General features: G+C 41.9%; 1 long non-coding RNA gene across 1 annotated transcript in view; it reads right to left on the bottom strand.

Annotated features, from left to right (window-relative positions):
- The window catches only part of LOC113745821 (uncharacterized), a 2,425-nt gene extending 1,754 nt beyond the window's left edge, over positions 1 to 671 (bottom strand). Inside the window, exon 1 of the long non-coding RNA XR_003462432.1 lies at positions 610 to 671. This is a non-coding gene — a long non-coding RNA (uncharacterized LOC113745821). The remainder of the gene's footprint in view (positions 1 to 609) is intronic.
- Between the last annotated feature and the right edge of the window lie 9,735 nt (positions 672 to 10,406).

Genomic DNA, 10,406 nt, shown 5'->3' with positions numbered 1-10,406 from the left:
AGTTTTGACCAGAACAAAGAGATCAGAACACGTCACCCCAGTTCTTAAGTCTTTACACTGGCTCCCAGTTAGCCACAGAATAGATTTTAAAGTTCTGCTACTAGTTTACAAATCACTGAAGGGTTTAGGCCCACAATACATAAACGACATGTTAGTAGAATAAAGACCTAGTAGGGCTCTGAGATCTACTGACTCAGGTCAGATAGTGGAACACAGAGTTCAAACCAGACACAGTTAAGCAGGATTTAGCAGTTATGCTGCTCACAACTGGAACAAACTACCAGCAGGACTGAAATCAGCCCCAACTCTGAGCACTTTTAAATCCAGGTTAAAAACTTTTCTCTTTTCACGTGCTTATGGCTGAGCTCTTTTAAAGAATTTTCAATCATAATCCAGTGATTCGTTTAATGTTTTCAATTGTTTTCAATTGTTCTCTGTAAAGCACTATGAATTGCCTTGTGTATGAATTGTGCTATAAAAATAAACTTGCCTTTCCTTATTTCCTGTAGACATGAACACAACAACAACAGTCGTCTTCACATCAACCAACACATGATCACAATGAGCTGCTGAGACCAACATGGACTGAGATTCCAACCCTCCACTGACCTCAGAGTATTCAGTCTGCAGTGTGGACTCTCCAGAAAATCACACAGCAGCTTCACTCCTGAATTCTGCAGCTTGTTATCTCTCAGGTCCAGCTCTGTCAGATGGGAGGGGTTGGACTTCAGAGCTGAGGCCAGAGAAGCACAGCTGATCTCTGACAACATGCAGCTCCTCAATCTGAATAAAGAATAAATTATATTGATAAAAATATTCTACAGACATCATCCAAACGTCAGCACAACATTCAGACAACATTCAGTGTGTGTGTGTGTGTAATATTTCTACTTCAACAAGTAAACTTGATCATTTCAAACAAATCTGAGTTCAGAGGATCTTCTGTAAACAGATGTGACCATTGACCAACAGTTCTAAACATTCATTGACTTTAACCACTAACAGAGACATTTTCTACAGTTTCTTTAAGAAACACAAGTCTTTGTGACTGCAGACTAAATTTAATACAACAAACATGAAAATATGAACAAAAGGACATTTACAACTTTATGGATGTAAGTTATGTCTGAACATAAATGATGTACATACATTACATTATCTGTAACCTCTTATCCTCACTAGGGTCGTGGGGGGCTGGAGCCTATCCTAGCTGACATTGGGTAAGAGGCGGGGTACACCCTGGACAAGTCGGCAGTTCATCGCAGGGCACATAGAGACAAACAACCGATGACACCTACGGACAATTTAGAGTCACCGATAAAACTATTAAGCGCATGTTTTTGGACTGTGGCAGGAAGCCGGAGTACCCGGAGAAAACCCACGCAGACACAGGGAGAACATGCAAACTCCACACAGAAAGGCCCAGCCGAGGTTTGAACCAGGAACCTTCTTGCTGTGAGGCAACAGTGCTAACCACTGCCCACATAAATTATGTTCAACAGTTAATTAAAAGATCTACAGTAGTAACAGAGAGTCAGTGAACTGACCTCAGAGTCTTCAGTCTGCAGTGTGGACTCTCCAGAAAATCACACAGCGGCTTCACTCCTGAATCCTGCAGCTCGTTGTGAGTCAGGTCCAGCTCTGTCAGATGGGAGGGGTTGGACTTCAGAGCTGAGGCCAGAGAAGCACAGCTGATCTCTGACAAACTGCAGCTCCTCAATCTGAATAAAGAATAAATGATGTTGATAAAAATCCATTTATAATCCAATCAGATGTGTTCAGGTTTGAAATGTGCAGCTCAACATTACTATGTCCTAATCAATGAGCTTTTCTCTAAAATGAGTAGAGTGACTTTGTCATTGTGTTATTGTGGATCATCATAATGTCAGCCTTCTACAGACATCATCCAAACGTCAGCACAACATTCAGACAACCATTCAGTGTGTGTGTGTGTTCAGACATTATTTGTGGAAACACACTGAAATTAACAGGAACCAAAGAAATATTTCTACTTCAACGAGTAAACTTGATCATTTCAAACAAATCTGAGTTCAGAGGATCTTCTGTATACTGATGTGACCATTGACCAACAATTCTAAACATTCATTGACTTTAACCACTAACAGAGACATTTTCTACAGTTTCTTTAAGAAACACAAGTCTTTGTGACTGCAGACTAAATTTATTACAACAAACATGAAAATATGAACAAAAGGACATTTACAACTTTATGGATGTAAGTTATGTCTGAACATAAATTAGCTTCAATTGTAAATTAAACATCAGATTTACAATAGTAACAGAGAGTCAGTGAACTGACCTCAGAGTCTTCAGTCTGCAGTGTGGACTCTCCAGAAAATCACACAGCAGCTTCACTCCTGAATCCTGCAGGTCGTTGAAGTTTAGGTCCAGCTCTGTCAGATGGGAGGGGTTGGACTTCAGAGCTGAGGCCAGAGAAGCACAGCTGATCTCTGACAAACTGCAGCTCCTCACTCTGAATAAAGAATAAATGATGTTGATAAAAATCCATTTATAATCCAATCAGATGTGTTCAGGTTTGAAATGTGCAGCTCAACATTACTATGTCCTAATCAATGAGCTTTTCTCTAAAATGAGTAGAGTGACTTTGTCATTGTGTTATTGTGGATCATCATAATGTCAGCCTTCTACAGACATAATCCAAACGTCAGCACAACATTCAGACAACATTCAGACAACCATTCAGTGTGTGTGTGCGTTCAGACAATATTTGTGGAAACACACTGAAATTAACAGGAACCAAAGAAATATTTCTACTTCAACAAGTAAACTTGATCATTTCAAACAAATCTGAGTTCAGAGGATCTTCTGTAAACAGATGTGACCTTTTACCAACAATTCTAAACATTCATTGACTTTAACCACTAACAGAGACATTTTCTACAGTTTCTTTAAGAAACACAAGTCTTTGTGACTGCAGACTAAATTTAATACAACAAACATGAAAATATGAACAAAAGGACATTTACAACTTTATGGATGTAAGTTATGTCTGAACATAAATTAGCTTCAATTGTAAATTAAACATCAGATCTACAATAGTAACAGAAAGTCAGTGAACTGACCTCAGAGTCTTCATCCTGCAGTGTGGACTCTCCAGAAAATCACACAGCAGCTTCACTCCTGAATCCTGCAGCTTGTTGTTGTCGCTCAGGTCCAGCTCTGTCAGATGGGAGGGGTTGGACTTCAGAGCTGAGGCCAGAGAAGCACAGCTGATCTCTGACAAACTGCAGCTCCTCAATCTGAATAAAGAATAAATGATGTTGATAAAAATCCATTTATAATCCTATCAGATGTGTTGAAATGTGCAGCTCAACATTACTATGTCCTAATCAATGAGCTCATCTCATCTCATCTCATCTTCTCCCGCATTATCCGGATTCGGGTCGCGGGGGCAGCACCTTCAGCAGGGAGGCCCAGACTTCCCTCTCCCCGGCCACTTCTTCCAGCTCTCCCAGGGGGACCCCAAGGCGTTCCCAGGCCAGCCGAGAGACATAGTCCCTCCAGTGTGTCCTGGGTCTTCCCCGGGGCCGCCTCCCGGAGGGACATGTCCGGAACATCTCACCAGGGAGACGTCCAGGAGGCATCCTCACGAGATGCCCGAGCCACCTCAGCTGGTTCCTCTCGATGCGGAGCAGCGGTTCTACTCTGAGCTCCTCACGGGAGAGCCCAGCCACCCTGCGAAGGAAGCTCATTTCGGCTGCTTGTATTCGCGATCTCATTCTTTCGGTCACTACCCAAAGCTCGTGACCATAGGTGAGGGTAGGAACGTAGATCGACTGGTAAATCGAGAGCTTCGCCTTTCGGCTCTGTTCCTTCTTCACCATGACGGACCGGTGCAGAGTCCGCATCACTGCAGAAGCCACACCGATCCGCCGGTCGATGTCCTGTTCCATCCTTTCCTTACTCGTGAACAAGACCCCGAGATACTCAATCAATAATTAATGAGCTTTTCTCTAAAATGAGTAGAGTGACTTTGAAAACAAAATAACTTTTAGTTACACAGTGAACTGACCTCAGAGCCTCCAGTCTACAGTTTGGACTATCCAGTCCAGCACGCAGCTTCTTCACTCCTGAATCTTTCAGGTCATTCTGACTCAGGTCCAGGTGTGTCAGATGGGAGGGGTTGGACTTCAGAGCTGAGGCCACGACTTCACAGTGACTCTCTGAGAGTCCACAGGCAGAAAGTCTGTGATGACAGAAAATAAAAAAACATCAAGTGAAATAAAATAAAATAAATAAAATCTGAAATTTTATTTAAGTTCAGCTGTTTAACAGTCTCAATCCTTCGGAGCTTGTTGATGATAAAAATCTCTCCATTGAACTTCACTGAAAAAATTCAGATTAAACCTCAGTGGAAATGTGAGCTGCTCTTTTCTCCACAAATCTTGTGTTTACTGTTACTGTTACAAGTGTTGCCATCACTCGATTGTTCGATTCACTCCAGTCAGCTTAGTGAAGTGAACAATAGAGTGATTAGTCACCAACTAAAAGATAACTCAATTTGTTAGCAACTCATGTGATCATTGTTTCTTGTTGACTACATTAATTATTTGTTGCATCCTCTAGAGTGTAAAGTGTATATCTTTGTATAACGTTGATAATCACATCTGGACTTACTCAGCCTTTCTGCAGTTCCTCACAGCTGGAATCAGTCTCCGTCGTCCCTCGTATAAAGTGTTGTACTTCTTCAGGTCCAACTCATCCAGAACCTCCTCTGACATCTGCAGCATGTAGGCCAGAGCTGAGCAGTGGATCTCAGAGAGTTTCTTCTCTGATCTGTTCTCTGACTTCAGGAACTCTTGGATCTCCTGATGGACTGAGTCATCGTTCATCTCCATCAGACAGTGGAAGATGTTGATGCTTCTGTCAGGAGAGATATCATCACTGTTCATCTCCTTCAGGTTGTTGATGGCTCTCTGGATGATTTCTGGACTGTTGTCTGTCTGACCCAGCAGGCCTCCTAAGAGTCTCTGGTTGGACTCCAGAGAGAGGCCATGAAGGAAGCGAACAAACAGGTCCAGGTGACCATTTTTACTTTGAAGGGATTTCTCCATGGCCTTCTTCAGGAAGACATCCAGGGTGGAGTAATTCTCCTCCTCCTCCTTCTTCTCTTTCAGGAAGTCCTTCAGTACCTCTGTCTTCTTGTTGGTGTAACAGTGGAACAGGTAGACTGCAGCCAGAAACTCCTGAACGCTCAGATGAACAAAGCAGTAGACTGTTTTCTGGAAGATCACACTCTCTCTTTTGAAGATCTTTGTACAAACTCCTGAGTACACCGAGGCCTCTGTGACATCCAGACCACACTGCTCCAGGTCTTCTTGGTAGAACATGATGTTTCCTTTCTCCAGCTGTTCAAACGCCAGCCTCCCCAGCTTCAGAAGAACTTCCCTGTCAGCCTCCGTCAGCTCCTGTGGACTCGTCTCATGTCCTTCATCGTACTTCTTCTTCTTCCTCTTTGTCTGAACCAGCAGGAAGTGTGAGTACAGGTCAGTCAGGGTCTTGGGCAGCTCTCCTCTCTGGTCTGTGGTCAACATGTGGTCCAGAACTGTAGCAGTGATCCAGCAGAAGACTGGGATCAGACACATGATGTGGAGGCTCCTGGAGGTCTTGATGTGTGAGATGATTCTGCTGGACAGATCTTCATCACTGACTCTCCTCCTGAAGTACTCCTCCTTCTGAGCGTCAGTGAAGCCTCGTACTTCTGTTACCCTGTCAACACATGAAGGAGGGATCTGATTGGCTGCTGCAGGTCTGGAAGTTATCCAGATGAGAGCCGAGGGAAGCAGATTCCCCTTGATGAGGCTTGTCAACAGCACGCTGACTGATGACTCCTGTGTGACATCAGACACGAGCTCTTTGTTGTTGAAATCCAGTGAAAGTCTGCTTTCATCCAGGCCGTCAAAGATGAACAGAAGTTTACAGACAGCGAGCTTCTCTGCTGTGACCTTCTGTAATGTTGGATGGAAAACATGGAGCAGCGTGAGAAGACTGAACCGCTCATCTTTGATCAAGTTCAGCTCCCTGAACGAGAGCAGAACCACCAGACTGACATCTTGGTTCTCCGAGCCCTCTGCCCAGTCCAGAGTGAACTTCAGCACTGAGAAGGTTTTTCCAACGCCAGCGACGCCGTTGGTCAGAGCGACTCTGATGTGTCTCTGTTGGTCAGGTAAGGCTTTAAAGATGTCGTGGCATTTGATGGGAGTGTCATGGAGGGTCTCCTTCTTCTTGGAAGCTGTCTCAAGCTGCCTCACCTCATGTTGGGTATGAACCTCTTCACTCTGTCCCTCTGTGATGTAGAGCTCAGTGTAGATCCTGTTGAGGAGGGTTCCACTTCCTGTTTCATCACTTCCTTCAGTCACACGTTCACATCTGGTCTTCAGACTGATCTTATGTTCATCTAAAACCTCCTGCAGACCACCACTCACTAAAACAGAGAAACAAGTTTGAGACTAAACAAAGAAAATGTGACAATCTGCTGATTATTTCATCAGCAATAAAAAGTGATGGATAGAAGAATATCTAGAGAAGGAAATGGACAGTCTTACTTTGGACAGTGCTGGTCTGACTGGCTGTCTGCAGTCCACGTCTTGTTCTGGATCTTTCTCCACACTGGGGACAGGAGGAGTCTCCTGATGAAGCAGACTGGTCCCAGTATGAGGTGATGCAGTGTCTGCAGAACCAGTGTCCACAGCTGGTAGAGACCGGATCCTTCAGGACGTCCTGACACCAAACACAGCAGGACGGCTGCTCCTCCACAGGAACATGACTCCTCTTCCTCTCTCTGTGAAGACATTGTATCATTGAACACTGTCCAGAAGCTCTGATGGTCACAGAACAGTTGAAGGTTGTTAATCTTCTGTTTGAATTCAGCTTTCAGTCTGATGACTCCTGCAGCCTGCAGGTCCTCTCTGCTGCTGCTGGCACATTAACACATTAATATTCATCACATGGAATTAATATTCATTCATTTAGAGGCTTCACTCTTGAGGTGACGATGGTCGACAGAAGAAAGACGACCTGGACGACTGAGAGCCTTCACACAGTATCTGCACCAACAGCTCTGCATCATGAAGATAAATCTTTGAGCACAACGTTTTTCTTCATACTCAATTCATCAGTCAGCTGACAGTAAAAAAAAGACTCTTACTTTGTGTCTGAGGGTCCAGGTTCATGTCTGAACCATTCAGGCAGATCTTTGGACCAGTCACTCTTCACAGACAGACAGACGGATCGTGGAGACTCAGCTCTGTCCTCTTCTTCATCATTCATTATGGTGAGTCTGAGAGTTTAAACAGTAACACTGACTGTAAGCTCACAACAACACACACACACACACACACACACACACACACACACACACACACACACACACACACACAGTGCTTGTTGTCGAGTCCACACATGAATCAGTTGAGTTCATTCCAACATCTCCTTCCTCGACCGTCCGCAGAGAGAAAGAAATCTGACTCAGAGACAGTGAAGTCATACAAATGTTGGAACACTTCTCCTTCTTCTTCTTCTTCTTCTTATTCTTCTTATTCTTCTTCTTCTTCTTCTTCTTATTCTCCTTCTTCTTCTTCTTTGTTCTGCTCCTTAAACTGAAAATGGAGTCTGAGCGGTACACAGCGTTCAGAGACAGGAAGTCATAGAACTGTTGACATCCTGTTAGGTCACAGTCGTAGGAGTAAAAACACATTGACAGGCTGATTAAACAGTAACACTGACTGCAAGCTCACAACAACACACACACACACACACGCACACACACACACACTGATCTGCTGCTTGCTGTCACATCTTCACAACACCTGCGGGGCAAAGGAAAAATAAAAAATAATATATATACAGGCCGTTACATGCTCACCTGGCGGGGCAAAGACAGGTGAACTTTGTAAAGCGTGGCATCCGACACAGAGCACACAGTGAACACAGCACAGACAGCGCCACCATGTGACCGAAACAGGCAACTGCCTTACACACATATGGCAACCAGAGAAGACCAAATATATGAAAACAACATTCCATGACTCACCATGTGTCTTCTTTCAAAAGTTAAACATCTGACTGAGACAGTAAGACGCTGTTTGAGCAGTTTGTTCCTGCATTTGGAAAAACAATCCAAACTGTTAAAGTTAAATTAGTTTATAGTTCAAACAATTTGATAACTCTAACCATTTAATTTATTTGTGTATTATATGTGATGTTTTCCTCCTGACCACACGTCTCTGTATGAAAGCTCTGCTCAGTGCTCTGACCTTCATTCATCTTCTACAGCTCCTGATTTATCTGTAGTTTTATTTTTTATTTCTATAAATAAAAAACTTTGTAAAAATCTTAGCACAGTTTTTTTTTCTAAGTTCAAAAATCTATTTCTCTTTCTAATCTTCTTTTTGTTGTAACGCTTCTTTTATTCCACCAGGTAGAGCCAAAGTATCATTTTCCAGTATAAAGTATAATCTGTGGAAATCTGACTGTTTTCATTGAGAGTTTAGAAACCACAAAATAAATGTTGGCATATGGAACGAGCCTAAAAGAACCAAATAAACTTTAATTCAAGTTGAATACAGTCACAGCACGCTGTGATTAACGAACCTACAACAGAACGGCAGCTGTTCTGATATACAGAATAACAGCATGGCCTTCAGCGTGATGCTTCATGTTATAGTTCCACAAACAGATTATGATCACTCTGTCACTTTGTCTACAGCAGTTAATTCTGTATAGTTTTTATCTCCATTCGTAGATCTACTTCTTATTTTATATGATACTTTTATATGGTTTTCTGTTTGTAAAGATCTTTGCACAGGGGTAATTTAAATGCAGATTGAGCTCAGTGGTTTAACTTTAACACATTTGAATGTCTGCTTACCTGTGTGTTTACTGTGTCATGCTGCTACTGGATGCTTGAACTTCCCTCAGGATCAATAAAGTATCTATCTAAAAATATACAGAGTGTCATATTAATCAGATTACCTATAGATGAATATATAATTAATGTTTAACACTGAACTCATTTCATTAAGCTGTCCAAGTGTATATATTATTGTGTATAACATAACTCGTAACTCAGATAACTGACACGATGCCGTCCAGTCTGACAAAGAGCATTTTATGTTTATTACAGTTTTAAAGCAGATTATATGTTTGTGTGTCGTCGTGGATTTTAAACTCCGCCTGGTCTGTGTGTCGTATAATGTACAAATACTCAAAAGACGTACTTGAGTACTTAGTTACTGTTACAAAAGAGACCGTAAATCTAAAAGAACTCATCAGCAGACACGACATTCATTGAATATAAAAAGAATGAAATATTATATTACAAATCAGCATCATTACTTCATGTCTGACTGTTCTCTGTGTTTAAAACATTTTAAGTATTTTAAGACGACTCGATTAACTGATTGTCTGAATAAAAATAATTATTATTTTGATGAAGTGTGTCAGTGTCTCAGTGTGGGCCTGAACCAGCTGGATCAGAACATAACGTCGTCTTTTACACTTGAAGAAACTTTAATAAACTATTTATTAATTCTTACTTTTAGAAGATTATTATTCAAATGTTTGCATGTTGCCCCGTGGCTCTTTTCTTAAAGCCTTTTGTAATTTATGTAAAGCACTTTGAAAGATGTCACACTAAATTAAATACTTTAGACACCCAAACCATGAACTTTTAAAATATCATGTTCATCTGCAGCCTGACACGTCCTTTACTTTCTTATTATATCAGTTTGCTGCTCACTGTCTTCACTGTTACACGGCGTATCACACGTGAGCTACAAATGTTCTCAACAACTCGTTTAGTCTGTGCTGAAGAATTTCCATATTTTTATTTGATTTCTCAGCTTCTAATATTTCATTCATTTCCATCAAGGTGGGAAAAGGTGGTTTAAAATCTGGAAATTGGCGCCTCGGCACAAACATTCAGTGAACATTGAAGTTCGGACCGGCTGTTGGAGGTTTGGGCTGTGCCTGAGGTGAGTTTGGTTGAAATTAACACATCGTTAGAGGTAATTTAAAAAGACCTTTGGAGGACACTGAATGCTTTGAACACACATCAGTGAGAGACGGGACTGAGAAGAAGAAAAGCAGCAGAGATGGATGGATTCATGTATTCATGTTGAATAAAAGTTGGTATACAATATAAAATCTGAACCAGGATGACAGCTCAACACGTATCTCCAGCAAACAAACATCTCAGGTGACAACAGGTTACTGAAGAGAGGCGTACATTTTTAAAAGACAAAATAAAACTTTTTTTTCCGTTTCCTGCATGCAACATCAGACCAAACACACTCACACCTTTCAAAATAAAAGAGGTACGGAAGAAGATCAGAGCCGACACGTGAACAGTTTGAGTTTGAAGT

The sequence above is a fragment of the Larimichthys crocea genome, chromosome VI (assembly GCF_000972845.2).
Source record: "Larimichthys crocea isolate SSNF chromosome VI, L_crocea_2.0, whole genome shotgun sequence".
In the NCBI taxonomy this organism is placed as follows: domain Eukaryota; kingdom Metazoa; phylum Chordata; class Actinopteri; family Sciaenidae; genus Larimichthys; species Larimichthys crocea.
The sequence above is the reverse complement of the archived record's forward strand: the minus strand, read 5'-3'. Positions and strand labels throughout refer to the sequence as shown.